This window comes from Poecilia mexicana, unplaced genomic scaffold, assembly GCF_051168715.1.
Source record: "Poecilia mexicana isolate PSO_F unplaced genomic scaffold, ASM5116871v1 scaffold_5, whole genome shotgun sequence".
NCBI classification, from domain to species: domain Eukaryota; kingdom Metazoa; phylum Chordata; class Actinopteri; order Cyprinodontiformes; family Poeciliidae; genus Poecilia; species Poecilia mexicana.
The window spans coordinates 9,704,845-9,728,240 of record NW_028263374.1 but is presented as its reverse complement, the minus strand read 5'-3'; the positions used below and the strand labels follow the sequence as shown (position 1 = coordinate 9,728,240).

The window sequence follows — 23,396 nt, the reverse complement described above, 5'->3', positions numbered from 1 at the left end:
CTCCTGCATGACATGTGGATCTATGTTACAGAGTTAAGATAGCCCTGCTCATTATTTCTCTTTCACCCTTTGCCTCTAACAAACCTAAACATGCTACACAGAATCGCATTGGCTACAATGTGTTGGCCTATCGCCCCAAATCCCATTGAAATACGATTGTAGCATAAAGATCCTCGAAGAGTTGACAAGTTGTGCTGTGAAGCCCTCTAAAGGTCGTGTAGAGTACTGCAGCGGTGGGCAGTGCGCTTTCTCCTCCCTCCTCCCGGAGCGCGAGCTGCATTCCTCTCCTCTCCGCTCCATTCACACGCAGGGGAGCCGCCGGACAGAGAGCACCGCCGCCGCCGCCACTCCGTGTGACCAGCGTGGAAATGTGCCCAAGTTGTGGAATTTAAAACCATGGCGGGGATATCAGCCCTTAGGATCACTTGAACCCGTAAGTACCCGGCGCGAGGGGACCTATTCTCGCGTGGAACAAGCTCGAGTTCTAGGTGGAAATTTTGAGGTTATGATTTTCTTTTCTTTTTTCCCCCTACATTTTGCTGTTGATTCGTGTGGCGAGTTTTTGTCCCCGTGTTTCTCTCCGACTCTCGGGAACTGGTTCCCTGTACGAGTTGGAGGAGTGCTGTGGAAAAACCGGGACCCGTGGAGGTGGAGAGAGTGTGTTTGGAGGTTTGTGCAGAACGTTTCGGCTTGAATCCGCGCAGAAACAAGTTGTTTAGGCGTCTTGGTGGATTCGAACATTTTTAATGACCTCGGGTAAAACACCTGGCGCAGAAACTATCTGCTGGGTGTTTTTCTCCTTCGTACGCTCTGCTTTGGTGCAGTGGGCGCTAAGTTTCTGACCGGCTGCAGTTAAAATTAGATTTTTTGTTTAAAACCTTTTAGAAATAAAACAAGCCTCGGGGATCGATGTTTTGGTCGCTCGGGGTGCGTCTTGCTGTCGCTTCTCCTCAGAGGAAGGAGGAGGAACGCCACCGCAACCACCCTTATACATAATTACAGGTATTCATAGCTTGACACTCAGATGTTTCTTGGATACATATTCTCCTTATGCGTTACTGTTTATTTCATTTATCCTGAACACTTGCTTTTTAAATAGCCCTCTGGGAGGAGTTGGGTTAGATTCCTTACAGGGAGGGACGACGGGGGGGGGGGATCGATGCCCCTTATTAGTTTTGAAATAATTAGAAATTGTGTTTGTGCGATGTGAAAAGAGCGTTAATCTGCTAACGAATGAGAGGCAATTTGCGGGCTTTGTTATTCGACAGCAATTGAATTCCTCCCCCCCCCCCCTTCTCAATTTCTGAGCAGAGCAAGGATGGAGCGAGAGGCGAGGGCTGTCTGTGGGTGTGTTTGAGTGCGCATTGGTTGTCAGCTATTGAAAATGCTCTCATTGCTCTATCGGATTCTCCTCATTTGTGTGTGTGCGTGCGTGTGTGTGTGTTTTAAAATCAAATACTTGTTAACCAAATTAGTCTTCACACCTCGACCCCCTGCACGCTGTTTGAATTCATCTGTTATATTACATTAGCAGATGCTTAAATATAAATGTACCTCTTTTTGAGAGAGAGAGGAAGAGAGAGCAAGAGAGACGGGAGGAGGCGGATGATTGGGGCCAGAGTGCAGCTTATCTACAAAAATCTCTGCAGCTGTCCTTAAAAATTAATGCACAAGTCCTACAGTATATCAGGTCGCAGTAAGAGGGTGATTTTCTCAATTGAAAAGACAGTGTTTATATATATTTTTCCTTCCAGCACAGGTGGGCAGGCAAGTGTAGCCGGTGTAAAGGGTTTATGGTTTCAGAATTTGCTCTGATTTTTTTATTTTTTTTCCCAACATGTTATGGTTTGACATCCTTCAGATTAGATTTTAAAACTGTTAAGTCACCTGAGTAGTTTTCTCCTGCGGTCTGGAACATATAGTGGCGCACTGCTGCCCCTCCCCCACCTGTTGCTGTGCACTGGCGATCAGCTGGTTTGCAAGACAACCACTGCAATTCCCCCTTTTTTTTAAAAGATGTGGGAATATTTCCGGTCGCCACAGATATGTCACAATCCGCAAGCCAGTTGTTTTTGTTGCAGCATACCCAGGTGATGCAGCCTCTCTCCCACTGGTTGCTTTGCATTGCTGGTCAGCTAGTTTAAGAAAATTTCCCACACATTTCAAATGCTACCCAGAAAGACAGGTTCATGTGGTTGAAAAACATTCCCTGCATTCCCCTCACCTTAAGGTACTGCTGTTTTTGCAGGACCAGACTAATCAACCAGCTAGCATCAACTTGTCATACTTTCATACAAGCAAATTTAACTGGATTTATTCCGTACTAAGTCTTTGTATCAAAATCACTAGTAACTATTAAATATAATTGATTATTACAGATTTAATCTGTACAATCAGACGTTCCGGGAAGATCGGAGAGGCCGAGCTGTAGCCTCTCTCAGTTAAATTTAAAGGACCTGCATTCAAATGTAAATGTTTCGGGATTTGAACCGTGACTGGGGTGTTTGCTGAAGAGGTGGCGCACAGCTGCAGGTAAAGAGACATTTCACCAACCACACAACGGGACTGTGGTGAGCTTGTTTTGTCAAAACAAACAGCATTTCTATTAATGTCGGGCTGGTGGAAAAGAGAGGCAGTTATGTAAACTTCAGATGCACCAGTAGATAGGTTTTTGTTATGAAGCTTCAATCTGTAGATCTTGGTGTTTTGGTGAGTTAATTTTTTATAGTGGGACTGTATGTGATGTCACACTAGTTGTGAGAGGGAGATGCCAGTTTGCTGTTTTTATAAAGGATAAAATTATTTGAAGTTATTCTAACAGTTAAACAGCAATCAGTCCATGTGTGTATTCTCAGGAGAATGTAGACACTTGCATTAACTGTGAGATATCCAAGATAGAAATTTTTGCAGTACATGAGTTGCACATTTTATGCAATTTCTTTAAGAATAACTCCTTTTTTTTTGTTTAGCATGAATAAGTCTTCTTGAAATGAAGAATAACCTGTGATCTGTTGTTCTTTGAAAGAATGCCAGAGTAATTGTCAGGTTGTAATAGGATAATAATATGTGAACATGTTCAGGCTTGTCCACACAATCACATTGCTGCAGCCTAAATACCAGCGTTCACACTCTGTCCCAAACGCTCTGGGAGGTTAGTGTTGTTTGCTTAAAGATTGTGCAAAACGTTTCCTGTGTAAATCCAAGGATGTTCGTAAATAATTTTTGCTTCCCTAAAGTGTCATCTTGCACGGCGTTTTTGCATAAAAGCTGCCAACCCAGCCAGAACATTACAAGCAATTTGCCTCAATCGTCCTTAATTATGATACAGATCTGCGCCACAAAGGGCTGTTGGTGTCGGGAGTTTTAGGAGGTAGCGCTATCTGGTCTGCCCGGCTGCAGTGTTGTAAAGAGCGAATCGGTGATGTCCAAACTTTGGAATTTGAGCTGACATGCACTTTGCACCCCTCTGGCCCTGCCTTTGTGTGGCTTCTCCCTGCGCTGCATTCCTATGGACCTTTCAGTCGGCAGGTCTGATTAGATTGTTGGTGGATGACTGGATCAGCAAGGGGTTTGTTGAAGTGAAAAATGGAGTTGCACTCGGCGCACAATCAAACTGGTCGTTAATATTTTCCAGTAGTGCTGCTAGTGCTTGTATTGATAAAAGATTTTGGCCAATGAGAATTTAAATGAATTTCCTGCAGGCACTAGGTAGATTTTTACAGCTTGATTGGAAAAATGTCCTTACAGACCTCTTTATGGACTGGTACCACTTGCAGTGTGTAGTGTCTTCTTTGTGTGCTCGTTTTCCAGTTTCCTTACAGTTTGACATTTTGAGCCAACCTCATCTTTAGGTATTTCCTCTTCTCGCCTTCCCTCTCATGCCTGTGCTCTTCTGCTTCTCTTCCTGCTCACATTCTTTTTCCTTTTGTTTTTTTGCCTCACCCTCTCCCGCTGTCAGTGTGGTCTACCTCTTCCCTCTTCATTTTACTCTCCTCCTGCCATCATGTTTAATTTTTCCAGTCTGTCTCTCTGTTCTTCAAATGCTAGCCCACTCGAAAATGCATCATGGTTCATTCGTCTTCCTTCCAGAGATATATCCACCCTGCATATGCAAGGCTTATACCTTCCTGCCTTTCATTTGCTCTCCAGACTCCTTGGCAGCTTAAGGATCCTCAGTTTTTTTTTGTGTGTGTGTCTGTGTACAACCGGTTTTCCAGGATGTTCTTGCCGGGATAATTGGTCTTCGTAGTTTGCCAGAGTGCGTCCCATCGTTGCTTTTCAGATTGGTGCTCGTTGAGGAAGCATTTATCACCCTGAAAGAGGATCTCCTCTCTAAGAGACGTCGTGGTTGTGTCAGAGACGGCTTGGTATGCTGTAGTCCTAAGACTCTCCGCCATGCGTGAGCACTTTCTTGGCTCACTGCTGCTGTAATGTAATATCTGTTGTCATATAATAGCCGGTGAGGATGGCTTGTTTTTATTACATAAGTTTTCATTTGTGTCAGTCATCCTAAAGAGGTTATAGCTAGAGTGGCATGTTGCTACGAGTTTACTTTTGTTGTGCATCAGTCTACATGCTTTTATTTTTCTTTGATCTTCTTCAATTTTTTTTTTTTTTTTGTCAGAAGACCTCCTATGCTGTCTTAGGCAATTTAAAAAAAAAAAAAAAAGTTCACGTTCAGATATGAGGTCAAATCTTGACATATTTGGCATAAATTGCTTTAAAATCACTAAAGTTGCGTTGAGAACTCTGGAAATTTGAGTCAGAGAAAATATTAAAATTATGATGTGGAAATCTGTGCAGAAGCCTGGTGCTTCTGACACCTGAGTCCCACCTGCTTCTCTGCAGTGTCATTTTTCAATCTTCTGCCTGAGCATTTCTCTTAGTCTCTCTGGGTTTTTCCTTGGAGCCCCGAGGCGAGGAGCCACACAACGGCAGGAATATTAAACGCTCCAAAGATGAAGCAGCAGTTAGAGCTCCATCTGAGAACCCCGTTCTACACACGCCTCTCATGGTTTCAACGCCTATCCAGCCGACGAGCACTAATATATAATAAACTCACTCACCAATACCTGGCGGGTCCGTCTTGACTGACTGCTCAAATTGGAATGACCTCCATTTGGCCCACATAAGAAGCTGGGATTGAGCGCCGGTAGGTGGTGTTGAACTGCAAAGTGCCACTGCATTACTGATGATATTGAGAGGTGAATTCGCTGGTGAGACGGCAGCACAAAACCCTCATCAGCGCCAATCAGAGTCGAATTTAAAGGTAGACTAGGCTATCTTTGAGGGACTGGCAGCTTTATTTTGGTCCCTGGAAACTGTCTGTGTTAAATCGCAGAATTTAAAAACGAAAGCTCAGTGTGCATTGTTCGATGGGTTGACCTCTTTTTAAAAAAAAAAAGAGAATCTTGTTGCATCGCTCCCTTCAGTTGTCGCCAAATTAATTTGACCAGAGCTTTGGCAGAGCAGAGCTGAGCTGTCTTGCTGCTTTCTGTCTCTAAGGAAGGCAGCCTAAGTTTCTTTTCCTTTTTTTTTTTTTTTTTGTTGTGTGCCTCTGTCGTGTGCTCATCCAAGTGAACTGTCTGTTATGTATAATTAATTTTCTCCTCTCTCCCAGTTTATTTTTATCGCCCACTTTTAACAGTTTCTTCAAAGGACCCCTCCCCCGCTTCCGTCCTCCTCGGTGCCTGCTGAAAGTGACAGCTGCTTGGGTATGGGAGACGCTTTTTGAAGCAGGCACTAAAAAGGCCACTCCGACAAGATGAATTGGAGTGAGAAATCTGACATTATCCAATAAACGTGGCTACAAATTGGAAATAAGTTTTTACCGCAGTCCCCATTTGTCTTTTGGAGAACCGAATTGAAGTTGTCCTTTCGTCTTAATTGTCGTTGATTAGCTTGGTGGCCAAGGATAAACCACATTTCATTTGTGGAATGGGCTCTGATCCAAACCAAAGAAACGTTTTCATTCGTTGTATCTGACCCTCAGCTCACCGCAGCTCGTATTGGGTTCTAGTGGCACTCATAAGATCTGGTTCCTCTGCTGACCCACTGGCCTTGTGTGGAAACCCCACAGCCGCTGCAGCTAGCGGGCACAGCCTCAGCATCTGTGGTTTCCTCCCCAGCATGCTAATACTCTTGTCAGCATTCCATCCATCTCCCTTCAGACACTTAGTCAGACAGGCGGCCAGGGTCTCTGATTTATGTGGACGTAAAAAAAAAAAGAGTAAAGAAAAAAAAAAAGCCCTCTCTTGTTGCGTTTCCTCTTTTGGAGAAGAGTCTGAATCTGCTATCGATCGAGAAGCCACAGTTCCTTCCTGTAACATTAGATGACACCTATACACTCATTTTATTCTGGTCTAATTTTACTCCCGAGCTGTGGAACGAGCTCTGGAGTAAATCTACACTCCCAAGCTAATCTACACTACCAACTCCCTCGTCCTGTCAGTTCTTGTACAGTTTCAAATCTTTTTTTCTTTGAGTTTTAAGAGTTGGTCTTGAAAATTGAGAGACAAATCACTTTCTGTTCACAAGTCTGTACAAAGTAGCTGCGTAAACCAGTATGAGATTCTCATGGTTTGAAAATCTTGATTGACGAAACACAATTTAAGATTTTCTACACAAAACATTTAAAACAAAATCATAACCTAATTACTTTTGTTTAGAAGAGAAAGATAAGGTCATGCATTCTTCTGTTAAAATGACACAAAATATTAGTTAGTAAAGGTAAAATTGGGCCATGCCCAGTACCAGAGTTATTACTTTCTATTTGGTGGAGTTGCATCAGTCTGCACAAGTCCACTGTCGGGTAGTTGATATATTTTGTAATTGAATATAATTCAGACATGATTTGATGCATAAATGGAGATAATCTTATAATCCCTTTATCATCTGGTTTGTTTACAGCAAATATCTTCAATCAATCTGGAAAATGCAGTTTAGGATTAAGTGTTGGTCAGCTGTTTGAGAACTGGTTAATACTAAGTGACATTACATGCAGCACATTTCTCTCAACAAGTGTGTTTATTGGTAAAAACTTAAGGATGCTCTGTCCAGTGATTCCACCTGTCCTGCTGAATACGCCGTTACGCAAGTCGCTCTACGTTATTTTTAGGCCTTTCTCAGAGATTCTCTGTCAGTCTCGCTCGCAGAGATCGTCTAAGTTTAGATGAGGAAGCCCGATGGTTGTTTACCGTGCTCGCTAGAGTCTGTCGGCATCTTCAGGCATGTTTGGCTTGTTAATGAGAACCACTGTGTGAGAGATGAGGCAGTGCGCTGTGGGTGTCTGTCTTTGCATGTATTTGCATGGTGATAAGCCGAGCATCGTCCGTGCGCTTTCAGATGTGCACGGCCGTATATGGGATGCTGCTGCAGTGGATTTGTGGCAGAGTGGCGAAGTGTGTGGAAGTGTGTAAGGTAGCCCTCCCCAAAGTGGAGGATGTAACAAAACTCCACATATGGGCATTTAATAGTTGTGATAAATGTTTATGGTGCTGCACATCTTAATTGGTCCCCTCTCTTTATTCTTCTCAATCTCCTTACCTCCTACATTTTTACTCTTTTCTTTTATCCTGCTCCTCCCTGGTCTTGCGTATGCATGCCCTCCAGGTTCCTGTTGTGTTTACCAATGGGAACCTTAAATAATTCAGGCTGTCCGTACTCCCCAGCCCTGTAAATAAGACTAATAGAAGGCAGGCTTCTGAAGAGAGCCACTTGCCCAGGGAAAGCATTGCTGTGGGCTAGCCTATAAATCAGCTAGCTGCCTGTTTGGCCCCTTTACTGTGGCTGCGTTGTGGACTACAAAGCAGGAACATCCATGTTAGCGGAAGGAAGGGTGACTTAATGCAGAGAGGTCAGCAGCAGGGTGGCGTTGGCCCTGAGGCGGTGATTGGTATTGGGTGTTTGTGTGCAAATCCATGCAGGATGCTGTTTTTTTTTTAACATCTTTAATTGGATTTTGAGTTGGAGCTGTGTAACACATGCATTCGTGCACCATGGCTCATAAACTGTTCATACTGATGTCAGCACAGGCATTTAGTTTACCAGATGGCAATAACCGCTCATTAATACCTTCGCAGAGTAAGCATTTCATTGGTTAGTGTTTTGGTGGACATTTTCATAGTTGCAGTCTTGAAAAGAAAAGAATAGACATACTTTAGAGTATCTGTCAAGTCGTCTTGTATCCATTTCAGAAGGCTGTGTTTTTTTTAAAAATGGATCTTTGCTCTGAATTTCTTTGAAACACATCCCAGCTTCTTGCTTCTTCAGATTATAATTTCAAATTGCCTTTGTGTGTTTTTTATGACTGAGTCAGAGAGGACTTGTCTGGGGAACAGTTTTAGGGATCACTTCAGAGTTTGAAATTAAACTGTTTCAGTAAAGCTAGATCTTTAGACACTTTTTCACAGTTAGTCTGTCACAAAGGCACTTTTTCCTCTTTTCTTAGAACCGCAAAAGATACAGGAATATTTGACGGTTTTCACTTCTGACCACAGCACGTTATTGCTGTCAGATTTGTTTCCTCTTACATCCTTACTTTCTTGGTTTCTTCCTTGTTTTTGCATCTGTAATTTTGTTAAAAGTTGACAGTAAACTATTGCGTTTACGCCCTTAGAATTGTACAATAAGCTAAAAATTGAGTATTAAACAAAGGACTTTGGACATCAAAACTGTGTTGGATCTCCTGTCCCGGGAGTCATAGTTTCAGATTCTACTGCATCTGTTCCCTCAAGCCAAATTAAAATATTGTCTGAAACTTTTAAATTGATGCTGAAACAGCATGAAATCTCCAACACCACCTCCCTCTCCTGGCCCTTTCTTTTTCTTCAGCCAGTGTGTCAGCTCTCCTTTGTGCTCCTCTCAAAGGGTTAAAGAGGGAGAAGTGATGAGTGGCTCACCGTCTCTGGCTTTCATTGTGTGCTGGCATTGTGCCACTGCATAGCATGTCGACCACAGACATATGTACAAGGGACTTCGCTTTATTTCGCTGTGCTACACTGACACAGTAGTATCAGTGGCTGCAAACCAACGCAAATATTGTGAAAGCATGATTATTAGCATGACTGTTTCTTTTACATTTCTGTAATTTCAATGAAATTAAATAGTTTATTTTGCCTTTTGCTGTTTCGCCGTTTGCTTACACCTTCCTTGCGATTTTGTAACAATCCATAACTTTAGAAATAAGTTCAGTGATGCCCCAGAAAGATTCTGGTTTTCTTCTCCTGCCTCAGTGGAAACATGTGCTTGCGGACCATAAAACTCTGTCTCCTCCCTTGCATAGCTTGTCAAGGGAAAAAAAATCCACTCGACAGCATGTTGTGCAGAACATTAGCTGCTGCATGGGATAATTCTCTGAGCAGACCTGGGCTACCTCCACTCTGCAACGGAACAAATCCTGGGGGTGCTTTTAAGTCGTCTCGCCCGTCTCGACCCCCTGCAGAGTAAAGGCAAGCAGAGCGGGGCGGCTTTGGGAGTAAGTGCTTTGGGACAGACAATGGTGGACCGGCCTCAGAAGCAGACTGGGGGGGTGGGGGGGGAGTGCAGCCAAAAATAGAAGAGCAAGAGAGGCGGCGGTGGGGGGTGCCTCAAACTAGAAGGAGGAGGTATGGGTTTAGGGAGGTCAGAGGTTAGACTGATCCCTACTTTAAAGGTGTAGTGGGGCGGCGGAGGTCTTATTGCCAGGGCTCTCTTGTTGCTTTTTACCCTGCCTGGGGTAACGGTCTGCTACTGCATCATGGGGGAGGGGGTATTTAGGTGGGTGTGAGTGCGAGCTGCGCATTGCTGTCCCATGATGACTGCAGTTGTGCTCGCTGACCTCTGGCCCTGGCCTCTGCGCTCCCTACCAGGAGCTGTCACAGAGGTCAGCAGCATACCAGCTCCCACGTGAAGACACTGGGTAACTGAACGGTATCTTTGCTTCAGCAAGTCTTTCTGGGAGATGATAAAGAAGCAGAACATGTGACGAAGCAGCCAGCAAACATGGAGGAAACGTGTCTACGATCCCATTCAACATGTTGAATGAAATGGGGTGTGTAACTTGTGACTGGTATGTTGATGGGGGTGACCAGGGGGAGTGTCTTTTCTTATGCAAGTCCTTTAGAGCAGTCCTTCATTCCTCACAAGATATCCACGATTTCCTTGGTTCCCTTTGCATGTGAAGGAATGTGACTGTTCTGCATGATCAGCTCTGCTCTTCACCGATATAGATTGTGATCTTATTTGGCATAGCCTTGGATGCACCGACAGTCCCCCTGTCCCCAGAAATGTGATGGATAATATTGGCATTTGAAGCAATATAAAATGTGTTTAGCTTGTAGTGTTTCAAAGACTTAATTTCGTTCACTCGTATCTTTACAGTTGAAACTCAAGGAGTACATACTCCTTTGTTTCGCTGTCTGACAGTTATTTTTATTTGCTAAATCACAGAATGAGAGCACTATTTTTAAGAGAGTTTTTATTAGATTCTTCATATTCAGAAGTGCACCACACTAATATTTGCATGGCTTAAAACTAATTGGAAAAGTTTTAAGGGATGTGAGTTTTTTAGGTACAGCTGTGGATATATTTTAAGGCAACCCTTCACATTCACTTCTTCCTTGTGCGTCATCCTGATTTAGTCAAAAGCGATCAGCCAAGATCTGGGGAAAACCATCGTGAACCTCCACAAGTCTGGTTTATTTTGGCTTGCATACAATACAGATGCCTTTGGAAAGTCCACCTTTTTGTGCTAAATAACAATTTCAAGTCCTGAATAAAAGCTAAAAACCTTGTGAAGTTGCTGCTTGGTGCTTGTAAGAGCGTGTCATTACTTGCAGTGGAGTCCTGGACTGAGATGATCGATAAACCAGATTAAATGTTGGAGTTGCCTTCAGAAAGCCCTGATCTCAGTCTCATCTGAGCTGAAAAGGCATGTAAGAGTGATTCGGCCTACAAATGTGACTCAGTTTCACCAGTTCAGTCAGGAGGAGTGAGCCAAAATTCCAACAAACTATTGTGAGAAGCTTGTGGAAGGAAACCCAAAGTCTGACATGTTTGACCAAATCCAGACAGTTTAAAAGGCAATTCTAACAAATACTATAACAATACTGATATTCCTAACTGACCTGAAACAGAAAGTCCCATTTAATGCCTGAAATTAAGGGTTCTGCAATAAAGCATGTGTAAAAACTTTCAGCTGAATTCAGGCATTCTTGTGTAGAGCATTGCCATTTAGCATGGTTATAAAACACAGCTCACACTGTTTTTAGCCACACCTCGTCATTCAGACTTGGCCACCACACAGACACTTCCAAAAGCAGCCCATCTCCCTGTCTGCTTGTAGCTACATTAATATAAAAGCCCTTAGTGCTTAGAATTGGTAAAGGGCGGGAAAAAGGAGGAATCTGAACAAAACGTTGCCAGAAACAGCGGAGGGGAAAGAATAAGACCGCCAAGAAACGAGGGAGGGAACTTGGCAGCACTTGCTAACTGAGAACAGCAACGAGGCAGCTCACACCAAAGAATAATAAATGCCGTTGCACAGAAAAGCTCTTGTATGCAAGACACGATGAGGTAGAGAAGAGTGGTGAAAGAGGAACGAGGGGAAAACTAAGTCACTCTGATTCAAAGTTTAATTAAGGTCTAAATGCAGCATTGGAACAGCTGCTGTTGCTTGCACCACCCTGCCATACCCGATTTACAGCTTTTTCTTATTTACTTGGAAGCTGAACAGATGTTATAAAGGGGTGGCAACTTTATCGGACGAGAGGTTTGGTTTGGTTTCCGGGAAGAGGAGGAAATTAAACTCCTCACTTACTTTGGTGAGTTCAGCAAATTGCTGTTGCTGTGTGCTCATCCTAGCAACACGGAGTGAGACTCTGACTTCTTGTTAGCTTTCCAAGCTTTATGGATTCTTACTTAATCTCAGCTTGTAATTGTGTTGCTTCCCAGGGGGCAAGATAATAAACACAGGTTATTAAATTTTGAGCGGGACTAACTAAAACGCATTAACTCATAGTAACATTTTAATGCATCCACAGAAATATTTTCAGAGTGTAGCTGCAGTACCCTGGGAGGATGAATGAACAGTTAAAGGTACACTACGTTGCAACAGTATTCATACACTTGAAACTTTGTGTTTTGTGTCAATACTATGTGTAATAAAATGTATTGAAATTGACTTTGACTTTAATAGGTTTTGACAATTATGAGATAACTGTTTTTAACATGCATCACTGAGCTCCGATATGCATTTTAAGTTGAAATTCACACCAGGTTTCTCATCTTGCATTTCAGTCTCTTCATCTCTCATCAGGAGGATGAAGGAATCCTGTTCTGTTGAGCTCGGTCGCATTCGTTGTCTGCGACTCTCTCTCCTTCTCGCTCTCCCATGGAGGCCCTGATGAAAATGGCTGTTTAATCATGCAGAGAGGTCAACCAATCAAAGGGCACAGCCCGAGTGATTTAAAGGCCTGTTTGGCGCACAGCTGGAGGGGGAGAGAAAAGGGAGAGTGATTTGAACGGAAAGAGAGAGATGTGTTGGTGTTGTTTGTTCTGTGGCACAGGTCACTTCTTGCAGCATACCTCTGGTCTCTTTTCACTCATAATTGATAGATTGATCTACAGGCAGGGAAATGTGCTGAAAATATGCAGAGGATATTGGGCAAACATTTGAGCATTTTAGAGACCCGACCTTCTCGGAATGAGGTGTAATCACACTTTATTAGCATTAACACACATTCTCCCCTTCAACTTTTTATTTTCCACTCTACCTTCCCAGTTCACAAAGTTGCATAAAGTTTATGGTCAACGTTCTTGGCTCTATCTTTACCTCCTTTCTCTGATCTATGTGGCATTTAAGACTTCATAAAGAAAAGATATCCAACTTAATCTTGTTCCATGTTTGAAAATATGTCTTTTTTAAAGTTCAAGCCATTGCTATATCGGTGGATAAAACATCTGAGTGGTTTATGCAAAGGCGAATTTATAGGAGGAACTCTCCAACCCTATGTTGAACATGGTGGTGTTAGCATCATGCTGTGGGAAGGCCTTTCTGCTGCACAAACCTGGAAGCTGGCCTGAATAAATAGGAAAGCCAATGGATCTAAATTCAATTCTGGAAGAAAAAAATGCTACAGACTGCAAAAGACCTGATAACTGGGGCAGAGATTCATCTTCCAGCAACCCCAAATATAAGGCCAGAGCTTGAATCAAAACATAGCCATTAAGCTGTGTTGCCCATCTCAAGCTACAGTAGCACAGTCAAACCCCAAGCCAAACTCAATTTGAAGAACTGGGGCAAGACTTCAACACTGCAAAGTACCTCAACTTCAGAGCTATATCAGATAGAGAGCATTCGTGCAAAGCAAAGAAAATTGGGCAGATTTCACTATCTAGACTCGGAGTAAAAACTCAGATAGACTTGCAGCAATAATTGCTGCCAAAGAATGCTGACATTTCAGACTTTTAAGAGTACACAATTCATAGTCAGGTTTTTGGTTGTAGTAAAAAACCTGCCCCACAAAAGTAGAGCACTGCACCACTCAATTTTGTTTTAAGCTATTTTTGGAAGAACGAATACTACTCAACAATTATCACATTTAAACCAGCATCTGTACCAAAATAAGTCCTTGTATCACTATTCATTACTCTGTTGTTAGTTTTTATTGTCAGCTTGCCAATTATATTTGGCTCTCAGCTGTGTCTTAAAAATCTGCTTTTGCAGTTGCGTCAGAAAAGGTCAATCAAAGTTCAAGAATGAACTCCTTGAAAAGTATCTCCGTCTGCATCGCATCTTCAGGATTCAACCATTCAGATTGTCGCTCTGAGCGTAGATCATCGCTTCGTGTGTTTCCGATACAGCCAACGAGTTAGTAGTTGTGGAGCACCACTCCAGCAGATAGCTGGCCTCTTCCTCTCTCTCACACTCGCTCTCTCTCCCTCCTATTCTCTATGACCTTGTGTCGGCGTGCGCTGATGAGCGCTGAGTGGATACACTCATGAGTGGTGTGTGCACGCGTGTGTGTGAGGGCTAGAGAAACCGTGGGAGCTCCATTTGTTGTGTAAATGCGAGCTGCTAATTGACTGCCGGGCACGCAGCCTCTCCTTCAGTGGCTGAACCCTGCCCTCCGCCGGGTCCCGGGGATCCTGCCAGGGGAATGTTTGCCCCTTCTCACACACAAACACATCCACGCACGCTCTCGGCAGCCTCCCTTTCTCTGTTTTTTCTCTGCTGGAGCAAGCCTGGCACAGGGCCAGAGTGAGGATGGGCACGGTGCTCAGCTTCTCTGTTCTCTTGCTGTGATGAGGTTTCATTATGAAAAAATACTCGACATTTACCCGGAGCACTTCAGTGGTTTTGGTTGATCTCGCTAAAAACACACCATCATCTCAAGAACTCTTGTGTTAATGCTATTCGTATTAACATGTCTGCATTTGTATCTGATGGGGAAGGAAGAGATTTAGAGGGGTTGTCCAAGAAGAAATTAAGTATCTGTTCATCCAAAAAAAATAATGAATGATGGAAAACGATAATAATGTAATGATTAAAAAGAAATGGCTATGGTGTCGTACAACTTTTAGATGTGTACTCGGCCCAACACTTAGATTAAATGACATTCAGTGTCTGATTTCTTAGCATGTAATCAAGTTCTACAAACCCTGGACCCAATTATTTGATGAATTAATTCAGATGTGTTGAAGCAGGGAAACCTCTGAAAGTTGCAGAATAAAAACCTTTGAGGACTGAAGATTGAGGACCTGTTAAAGACTCTAAAGTTACGCACTTAATTCCTATGTCCCACGATGCTGTGAGCTTTCTACTGATTATGAAATGAAAGGAACAAGCAAACTGTTTTAAGTGTTTGTTTTAAATGTATATGCCACATTTGTCTCATCTTCTTGTCGGTTATAAATATAAATGGAAAATAATCCAGTGAACACAAGAGTGATCACTGGATCACTTTCATTTTTGGCCATAGCCCATCCACCTGCTGCAGCCACAGTTTAAACTTTGTCTGATTAAAGATGATGCAGCTAACATCACAGGAAGTAGTCATATCGGGACACCGCCCTGCGAATCTTGCATAAGTCCACAACTCTGTGATTTTCAAAACTGACAGAAGAATAAGAATAAGCTTGAAATATAATGGTCACTACATCTGGTCATTTATCAAAACAAACTGCTTTATTGCAGCTGTTGCTGTCTCACTGGAAGTTGCAAACTCCATGTCTTCCAGAAACATCACTAAGAATGAGATTAATAATATACTTCATAATTCCTAAAGCGGTTTTACTCAAAGGAATATTTATGAGTAACACATCAGTCGTTTTGCTTTCAAACAGAAATATTACAACATAGACATAAAGGGATCTCTCAAGGGATTGAACATAGATTCATGTATAGCTGTTTACTTTCAGAGGTAGATTTACATTTGTGGCTCAGTGATGGACGATACAAATGTTAGCCTCAGTTGGTAAGTCTGCATGAGACATGTAGCCCAACTGTTGGCTGGTGAGAGGCCCAGATCTTTCACCCACACACAGAGACTGACGCATGCTGCTCAGCTGGAAGAGTCACATTTTTCTCTTTCAGAAGCTATAGGTATCTACACGGTATAGCCACAATTTCTAGCTCTGTATTATAAAGGATTTCTGCTTGATGTTTTGGTTTCATAAAATGTATTAAAGTCCAAATGGTTTATTTGTTTTCGGACAACTAGACTTGATTGTTCCATTGTTGCAAGAAATGTGAGTTGAAGTGCATAAACCACAAGAAGTAGTTCATCTGAGCGTGTGGATGGGGTGTATTTTACAGACTACACTGCCTGCTATTTAGGGAACATAAAAATGAAATCATAAATATAATAGATTCAAGAACACACACACAGCTACGATTTTCCGTGCTCAGGTTTTTCCCAGCCTACTCCATTGTTCTGTAGAGGTAAACATCCAGGAACACAGGGAGAGAGAGGAACAGACAAACAATAAACAGACGTACTCTCCCGTTCCACTCTGTTTAGACTGTAAACACAGAGGAGTAAAAGTGTTTGTGCGTATGTGAGTATATGTCTGTGTACAGGTCAGTAAACTCCAGTCCTGGGAGTTAGAAAAAAGTATAATAGCTTGAAAATTTTAGGTACCCGACATTGTTGGATTGCGTCCATATGTCATTTAAGCTTCCCTCCCAGTTAGGAAACTTTGAATTGTTGGTCTAAGAAGGAGTCTAATGTTGAGGCATGTTCATCTTGCATGATATTAAATTTACCATGTGCGCTCCAATATTTGTTTCCAACAGACCGGAAAAAGGTTCTCAACTTTCAGAGTTGGCCTACACGTAATTCAAAATATTATTTCATATTATTTCAGCGAAACTAGGAAGCAAACGGAAGAATTCTGCGTTAATCTCACTGCTAAGCCTCCAGAGATAACAATGGGATCTTAGAAATCTCAGAAATTTCTAGTTTTCCAAAAAGAAACTAACTGTAACATGTAAAACAACATGTTTTACATGTTACAGTAAGTCATAAAAATAAAATAGTCAGGAAAAACATTACCATATACCCTGCATGTTTAAGATTGTAGTTTACAGCTTGTGCCATTTTAACACAATCGTTAGCTTTCAAAATGCAAGAAAATCAAAACCTAAACAAAGTTGTGCTCCACCAGCAAAGTGCGCGGCGTAGCGGAGCCACATACAGTGTTCACGGTTGGGCTGAAAGGTAGATGGCCAGACCTCGAGGAACGAGTCCACAGATGGGTGTTTGAAGTACGGGCTGCTGGAAGAGGCTCACCAGTGGCGCAGTTACCTCGACACACCCTGGTAGTTGCTAAGGAGATGAGTACAAATAACTTGATGTGGGCCTTTCTGGTGCTACTGCTTTGTGCAATGCAATCATCTCTCTAGCAGAGTGTGTTAGGAACTGCCTGTAAACTTCCAAACCCAGATTCTTTTCAGGTACACTATTGAGAAATCAGGGTGTTTTTTTCAGAGCTTTTTTAGAGCTCTGACTCATCTGCTAAAAATAATTACATACAAAGTGCATCAAGGCCAGTTTGAGGCCATTCAGCTGTCATTTGTGTTGCCATACAGAATGAAATTGATAGTCAACCGAATATTCTGTACTTGAAAATGTTTAATACCAATATTAAGCTCTGCAGGCAACATAAGTATCTCTAATCACACTTGCTGCACAGATTGAGAAACCTCGTCTAGCAAGCCAACATTGCATTCAGTGAGGCTTAGAAGTCCGAATTTGACGTCACACCTGAGTTAAACCTGTTTTAGTTGGATTAAGTAATATGGCTGATTTGCAATTTGGCTATTATAAATATAAAAGTCATTTAAAGTTTTCTTTTTACACTTTTTATTTACACTTTTGATTACTTGGATTTGATGGGGATGTACAGTGTTGTTCAGTGGGGCTGTAGTTAATCCCACACCCAAGTTTAAACTTCAAAGAGTTGTTGACATCACATTAAAGCACAAACTTCTGAGTGCTTAGTCAGTTTACGACAGAGAGACAGTTTAAAGACAAACAGATTCTGAACTGTTTGAGATAAATGTCTCGATTATATCACAATGCATTGACACCTCTTCAGTCTCACCTTTCCATTATGGTGAAAGATGAACTGAACCAGAAGAGCTGTAAGTCTGTAACTTGCCCATCAAGTTTAACTTAATATCAGGAAGTTATGAAAATCTAGTTTCAACATGTGGGAATCAAAATTGAATGACTGTCTAGGAAGCTAATCAGTATTTAAATCAACTGTATTTCCTGTTCTACCCTTTCTTAATGCCCTGCTCTGCAATAAAACATGACTGTAGATCACGGTTATTAAATCCAAATGGTTGTAATGGCTGAGCAGTGTGGCAAATTAGGGTAAAAGTGGAAACAAAACCAAAAGATGCATACAAACTTTGTGACGGAGACGGTGAGCGAGCAAATTGCTTCTCTTCCTCTCCTTCCGGCTGTGCCAGCAGGACTGCAGTCAGACAGGCACTGTTGCGTCTGAGTCAGCAAGAGTTGAACTGGGGCTTTACCCCAAAGCCTCGGGGCCGGTAGTAGCTCACACACGCTCCTATATTCGCACACACAAAGTCTCACACAGGCGCAGTGTCAGACCTGTCGCTGCGCTCCCCTCAGCCCTGCAGCTCCAGCCCTAACTATAGCTGTTCAGCCAGCGACTCTTAATTAGTAGCTGCTGCTGCTGCCGCATGCCCTGCCCCGGCGCCACCGTGGTGAAGCCCCAGCCCCACGTCTGTGCGTGTGTGGTAGGTTTCGGGATGTGTTTACTCGGAGCTTCTGCTGCAGCGACGTCCCTGTGCCCTCTCTGGCTGTGTGTTTGCGTGCGCCTTCGCGGCAATATTACAGGTGGAACAGGAAAAGCGAGGTGTACATTGCAGATTGTTGTTTGCTCAGCAGACTTTGTGGTTATGTGCATCAGACCCTCGCACCACAATGTTGTCTCTTAAATCTCTTTTTATGCTTCTCGTCTATCTTAGCTCAGTGCTTAAAAAAAGTTCCTGCCTCACAGCTACCGTACTGAATGTCTTTTTGAGGAAACTGAAGAAATGCAGCATGGTACATTTGCTTTGAGAGGTTAAATACGATAAAATAAATCATTATTTGTGATGTCATAGTTGCAAACTTGCACCAACTCTTCACTTGGTAGTTCCAGATAAGGGAAAATAAGCTAAATGGGTATATAATTATGGGTATACACCATCTGAACCCCAAACAGTAATTCAAGCAGATAGAGGAAAGAAAAATGCACTGATAATCCGTGTGTCCATGTTCAAACCCAATACATCTTCACTCTCTCTGCCTTTCATCGTTTTGTGTCGCGTTCCTGTGGGGGAAGTGGCAGTGAAGGTCCTGTCTGTGCTTTGGATCAGGCTGACACATGTTTCCCCGAGGACCCACCCCAGTACAAACACATAACTGGAATAACTTGGCGAGCCAGACACCACCGCCGCTGGCCTGTTAATCAGGACCATATTACGAATAAATGGAGAGGGAGGACTAGCTTAGCTTAGCAGAGGAAATGCACACAGCTGAAAAACAGACCATTGATGAAGTTTAACCAGTTCCGCATGTGTAATTTCCATGCATATGCTGTACTTAAAAGAATTGACTTCTTTTTTTTTTATATGTTGTATCATGTTACAACCACAAACCTCAATGTATTTTATATGATTTAAAAAACATAATTGTGAAGTGGGAGAATGATGCATGGTTTTCATTTTCTTTGTAAATAAATATCTGAAAAGATTCCTGTGCATTTGTATTCACCCCCTTTGCTGTGGGACCCCTCAATAAAATTCACTGCAGCCAGTTGTCTAGAAGTTACCTAAATATTGAAAAGTCTGCCTCTATATAATTATTTTTTTCTCAGTGCAACTGCAGTTCTGTGTTGGAGAACATTAGCGAGCAAGCTAAAGGCACACACCAGGGAGAGAAGAGAGTTATGAAGCAACATCCTAATGTTTGGACATCTCACAGACTAATGTTCAAACTGTGATCCAAAAATGGAAAGTACTGCAAAGCTCCCATGATATAGCCAGGAGAGCATTCATTAGATCAGGCCAAAAAAATTGACTTGTTGGACTATCACAATGTGAAATACATTGACATCTGTGGATACTACACGACAAATGTGAAAACATTTAAAATGCATGAACGCTTTTGTATGGTGCTGTATGTTTATCCATGCTTAAAGAATTACAGGGCCTGGCCAGCCGCACAGTGACCCACATTAGGTTTATATTAGCCCATTTCCCTGTCAGGCAGGAGCTGGGCCTCTCATAGTCATCACGCTTACTTAAAGAAGCACCTCAAGCATCGCCTGCCATTGCCATCCATTCACACACAACCACTGCACTCCACACATTGATGGATGGCTTACAAATGAATGGTGAAGTGAGAGATTTAGTTGTGTGCTTTGCTGGGATCTTGTTAAATAAATGCTTACATCATAATGCCACAGTTGAAACTTTCCAGGAACACTCTTATTTGCTCTAACACTTTTAAGAAGTTCATATTGGGGAATAGTTTGGTTGCAGTAATTTTGAGTTCTAGTCCCTAGTTTTTCCTTGATTCTTCCATCTTCTTGTATGAATCCACAAAGGAGTTTGCCTGGATAGTGAGGATTCATTTGTTTGGTCTTTTTTTTTTTTTTTTTTTACCATAGGAACAAGTTGTCTATAGTGCAGATACAATTTAAATTTGCATTTTAGATGCTAATGTAGCCTTTTAGGTGAGCAGAAATGGCGCAAGTATGCCAGCGCTTTGTTTTGTCCCAATTACTCATTAGGCTTCAGTAATTACTGTCTTGCGTTTCATACAGAAACAGCCAAGAGAAATGGATTCACTTTGTCCTTTGGAGAAAGGTCACTTGTATTGTAAGACGCTTCCTCAACAAACGCATTCACAGTTTGTCACCTCAGAGAACTTTCTTTCAGCTTTCTTTCAGCCAATTGAACTGTAAAGCCGCTGTGTAAGAGTGTGTCTGTGAGACTTTAAGGCAATTGTTAAAATTCAAATGAGGCGTGTAGGTAGAGACTTGAGCTATGTCTCGAAAGAGAGACTGGGACCTTCTAGGAATGTCTCTGGCTGCATGGTCTTGGCGGGAAGAGGTCGTAGGCATCACCCTGGTGGCAAGTTCTCGTTGTTGAGTGAATGTTAACCTTTTCCACCTTTGAAATCACATGAGTTTTAACAAGATAAAATGGATCATACAAGCCATCCATGACCACATCAAGGGATTGGTCACATTACCCACAGAGGAAAGTGGATGGTGACCGACTTTTTCCTGAATGTCATTATGAAACGGCATTTGTTAAACCGTGGTTCAAGACCGGCTCATACCATTAGGCTGTGGGTTAATTCCCAAGTTGTTTGGAATTGATTTTCATCAAGAAAGATTGCCTTAAATTTGTTCAGATATTGATTTATAGGAAATCTTGATCTTATTTGCTTTGCAGAATAACCTTGTTATAACCCTAATAATATCTGAAAAGCCTTGATAAATATAGCTTAACACTGGGACCTCAGTTTTTATTAGTATTGATCATGTCTGGAGTTCTGCGGTGCTGTGAAACGCCGAGTTAGTTTTCAACCCTCGGAGGCACTTCAGCATTGCTGTCATGATTCTGTCTTAACACTGTTGTTCACGTAAACGTTTGAGGCCCCCATGTCTGCGCGCCATCCTGTTTTGCACCCACCATGGCAAACATCCATACCAGCATTCCTTGCATCATTACCAATGCCAACCACCTAGCTTTGAAGCCGAGCAACCAGCCATGCATAAATATCCAAACAATGTGCGATGATGGTGATCAAGTAATGCCTCTGACATATTTTCAATCTGCAGGAAAAGTGGCGGTTGGCAGCAGAAATGAGCGAGGGATTTGGAAGTTATGAGTGGCAGTCGTTCCCCCAGGGGCCCGTGGAACATGGCAGGGCTGTTATGTGAACAATACTGGTGTGATATACTAGAACACTTCAGTGGGATGCCTGGTGGAGGATGTCAAAGATGAGCTGAAGGGGCGTTTGGGATATAAACGGATCGAAAACATGATCGTGCTGGTCCAGATTGAAGCACATTAACCTCTCTCATTAAGCCACACGATACAGAATATTAATGTACTGAAAGACTTGAATTTAAGGACTTTGGGTAGAGATGCAGAGATTTGTGGCGGATTTTCTTTTTTCTTTTTTCTTTTTTTTTTTTTACAAATGTATATCTAAATTGCTAGTATGTCTAGTTTTGTTAGACTTCAATCATCTAATCAATTGGTGAATTCCTAATGTGGGACTCACCAGTAGCATTAGAAAAGGGATTTTAGCATGAGCTCAACCCACACACTGAACTCTACTGCTCAACCCACAAATTGATTTTTCTTAATGATAAGGCACCATTTAAAGGGGAATAAATTGGCTTTCCAACATCACACCATTTATTTCCCAGAAGCGTCCACAGTCCCATCATGGCAGATGATCCCAGGACAGCACACAACCACAACAAATAAGTACAAAATGCTAAAGAATGAGACCAGCACCTGCTTTAAATCTCAGTGTTGTTGAAATGATTTAGCTCTATATCGTCTGCGCTCACTAATAATACCCATGTAGAAGAATGCTGTACTGAAATGCTTATGAAGGTTTCAACAAAAGATGTGACTTTTGTGTTTCTGATTACAACTTATCCATCTCCTGGGATTTCTTTGTAAGTTTCTTTTTTTTTTTTCCAAAGAAAAGTCTGTCGTCTTTGTGAATCCACTTGTCAAAAAAAAAAAAAAAAAAAAAGAAACAGCCTAGGAAAAGAAAGTTCACTTGATCATCTAGAGGCCTCGGTCTTTCCAGACGCTGCCGTCGCGCCTCAGACTCTTCGTATCAAGCTCAGTGTCGTGTTGAGCAAGGCACTGATATATTTAGTTCTCCCCTGTCTTCTTGCCACTTTGTCTCTGGCATTCCCCTCACTCATCACTCTTCCTCTCATCTTCCCCCGCTCACACCAGTCTCTGCTTATCTCCTTTCCTCCGCGCTCACATTTCTGTCTTTCCAACACATCTCCCACTGTGTTTTCTTTCGCTCCATGTCTGTTCTTATCCTCCTCCACGCTCTTCTCTTCCCCAGAGCTCTACCTTGTCCAGGGCTCTGTTCCTGCAACGATACTGACAAGCTCTTTAGACACAGTTGTGGCTCTTTGTCTCTCCGCCGCCTTGCTGTCTCTCGCTACATTTAGACATGGCGATAACTATAGTAAACTCTGAAGGAAACAAAAGACGTCGATGACCCCCAAACACAGTCCCAGTTTACATTTGCTGCGACTTTATTAAATGTGCTCCCTGCCAAGTCTGAGGACAATTCCTTCAATTTGACCTAATGAAAACGAGGTCGTCGTGTGTTTAAACTCTCCCTGCATCGGCCTCGTGACTCTCACAGATGTTACTTGTCCTTCTGGGCCGACCAGTAGGCCCAGCCCTTCCTTTTGGGATGGCTCCAAGAACAGCTAGGCTCCTCACATGCTGTTCTGATCATGTTGGAGGGAAGAGTGGAATTCCACTTGGACTGTAACGCCGAACGTCTTAGCCTTGAGCTCCGTTCTTTCAGGAGATCTTAAGATGATTACTGCTGGACAAAAGCCATTAAAGAGAAAAGGCTTTGAACATTTACACCTCAGCTTCGCTGACGAGATTAAATTATTCGTGGTGCCTGCCTGACTTAGTTTAATTTACTTAGAAATGCAAATGATAATGAAAAGATTAATTTCAAACATTTTTTTTTCTTTGATGCTTTCAGAATAAGGATGTATGCTTAAGTAGGAGCAGAAATAATGCCTGTAAGCCTATAAGTAACAATCTAAAGCACTTGATTAAACTCTTAAAAATCTGATCCTTGGGAAAGTTGCTT

The 23,396-nt window shown here is 42.4% G+C and overlaps 1 protein-coding gene across 4 annotated transcripts in view; it reads left to right on the top strand.

Moving 5' to 3' along the window:
- Positions 1–231: 231 nt before the first annotated feature.
- plxna1b (plexin A1b) overlaps positions 232–23,396 on the top strand; it is a 211,239-nt gene continuing 188,074 nt past the window's right edge. For 2 of the 4 annotated variants that reach the window (XM_014993939.2, XM_014993937.2), the window contains exon 1: positions 232–433. The gene's annotated coding sequence lies outside the window, so the exon portion shown is untranslated. The remainder of the gene's footprint in view (positions 434–23,396) is intronic. The other 2 variants (XM_014993941.2, XM_014993940.2) reach the window with 1 other exon arrangement.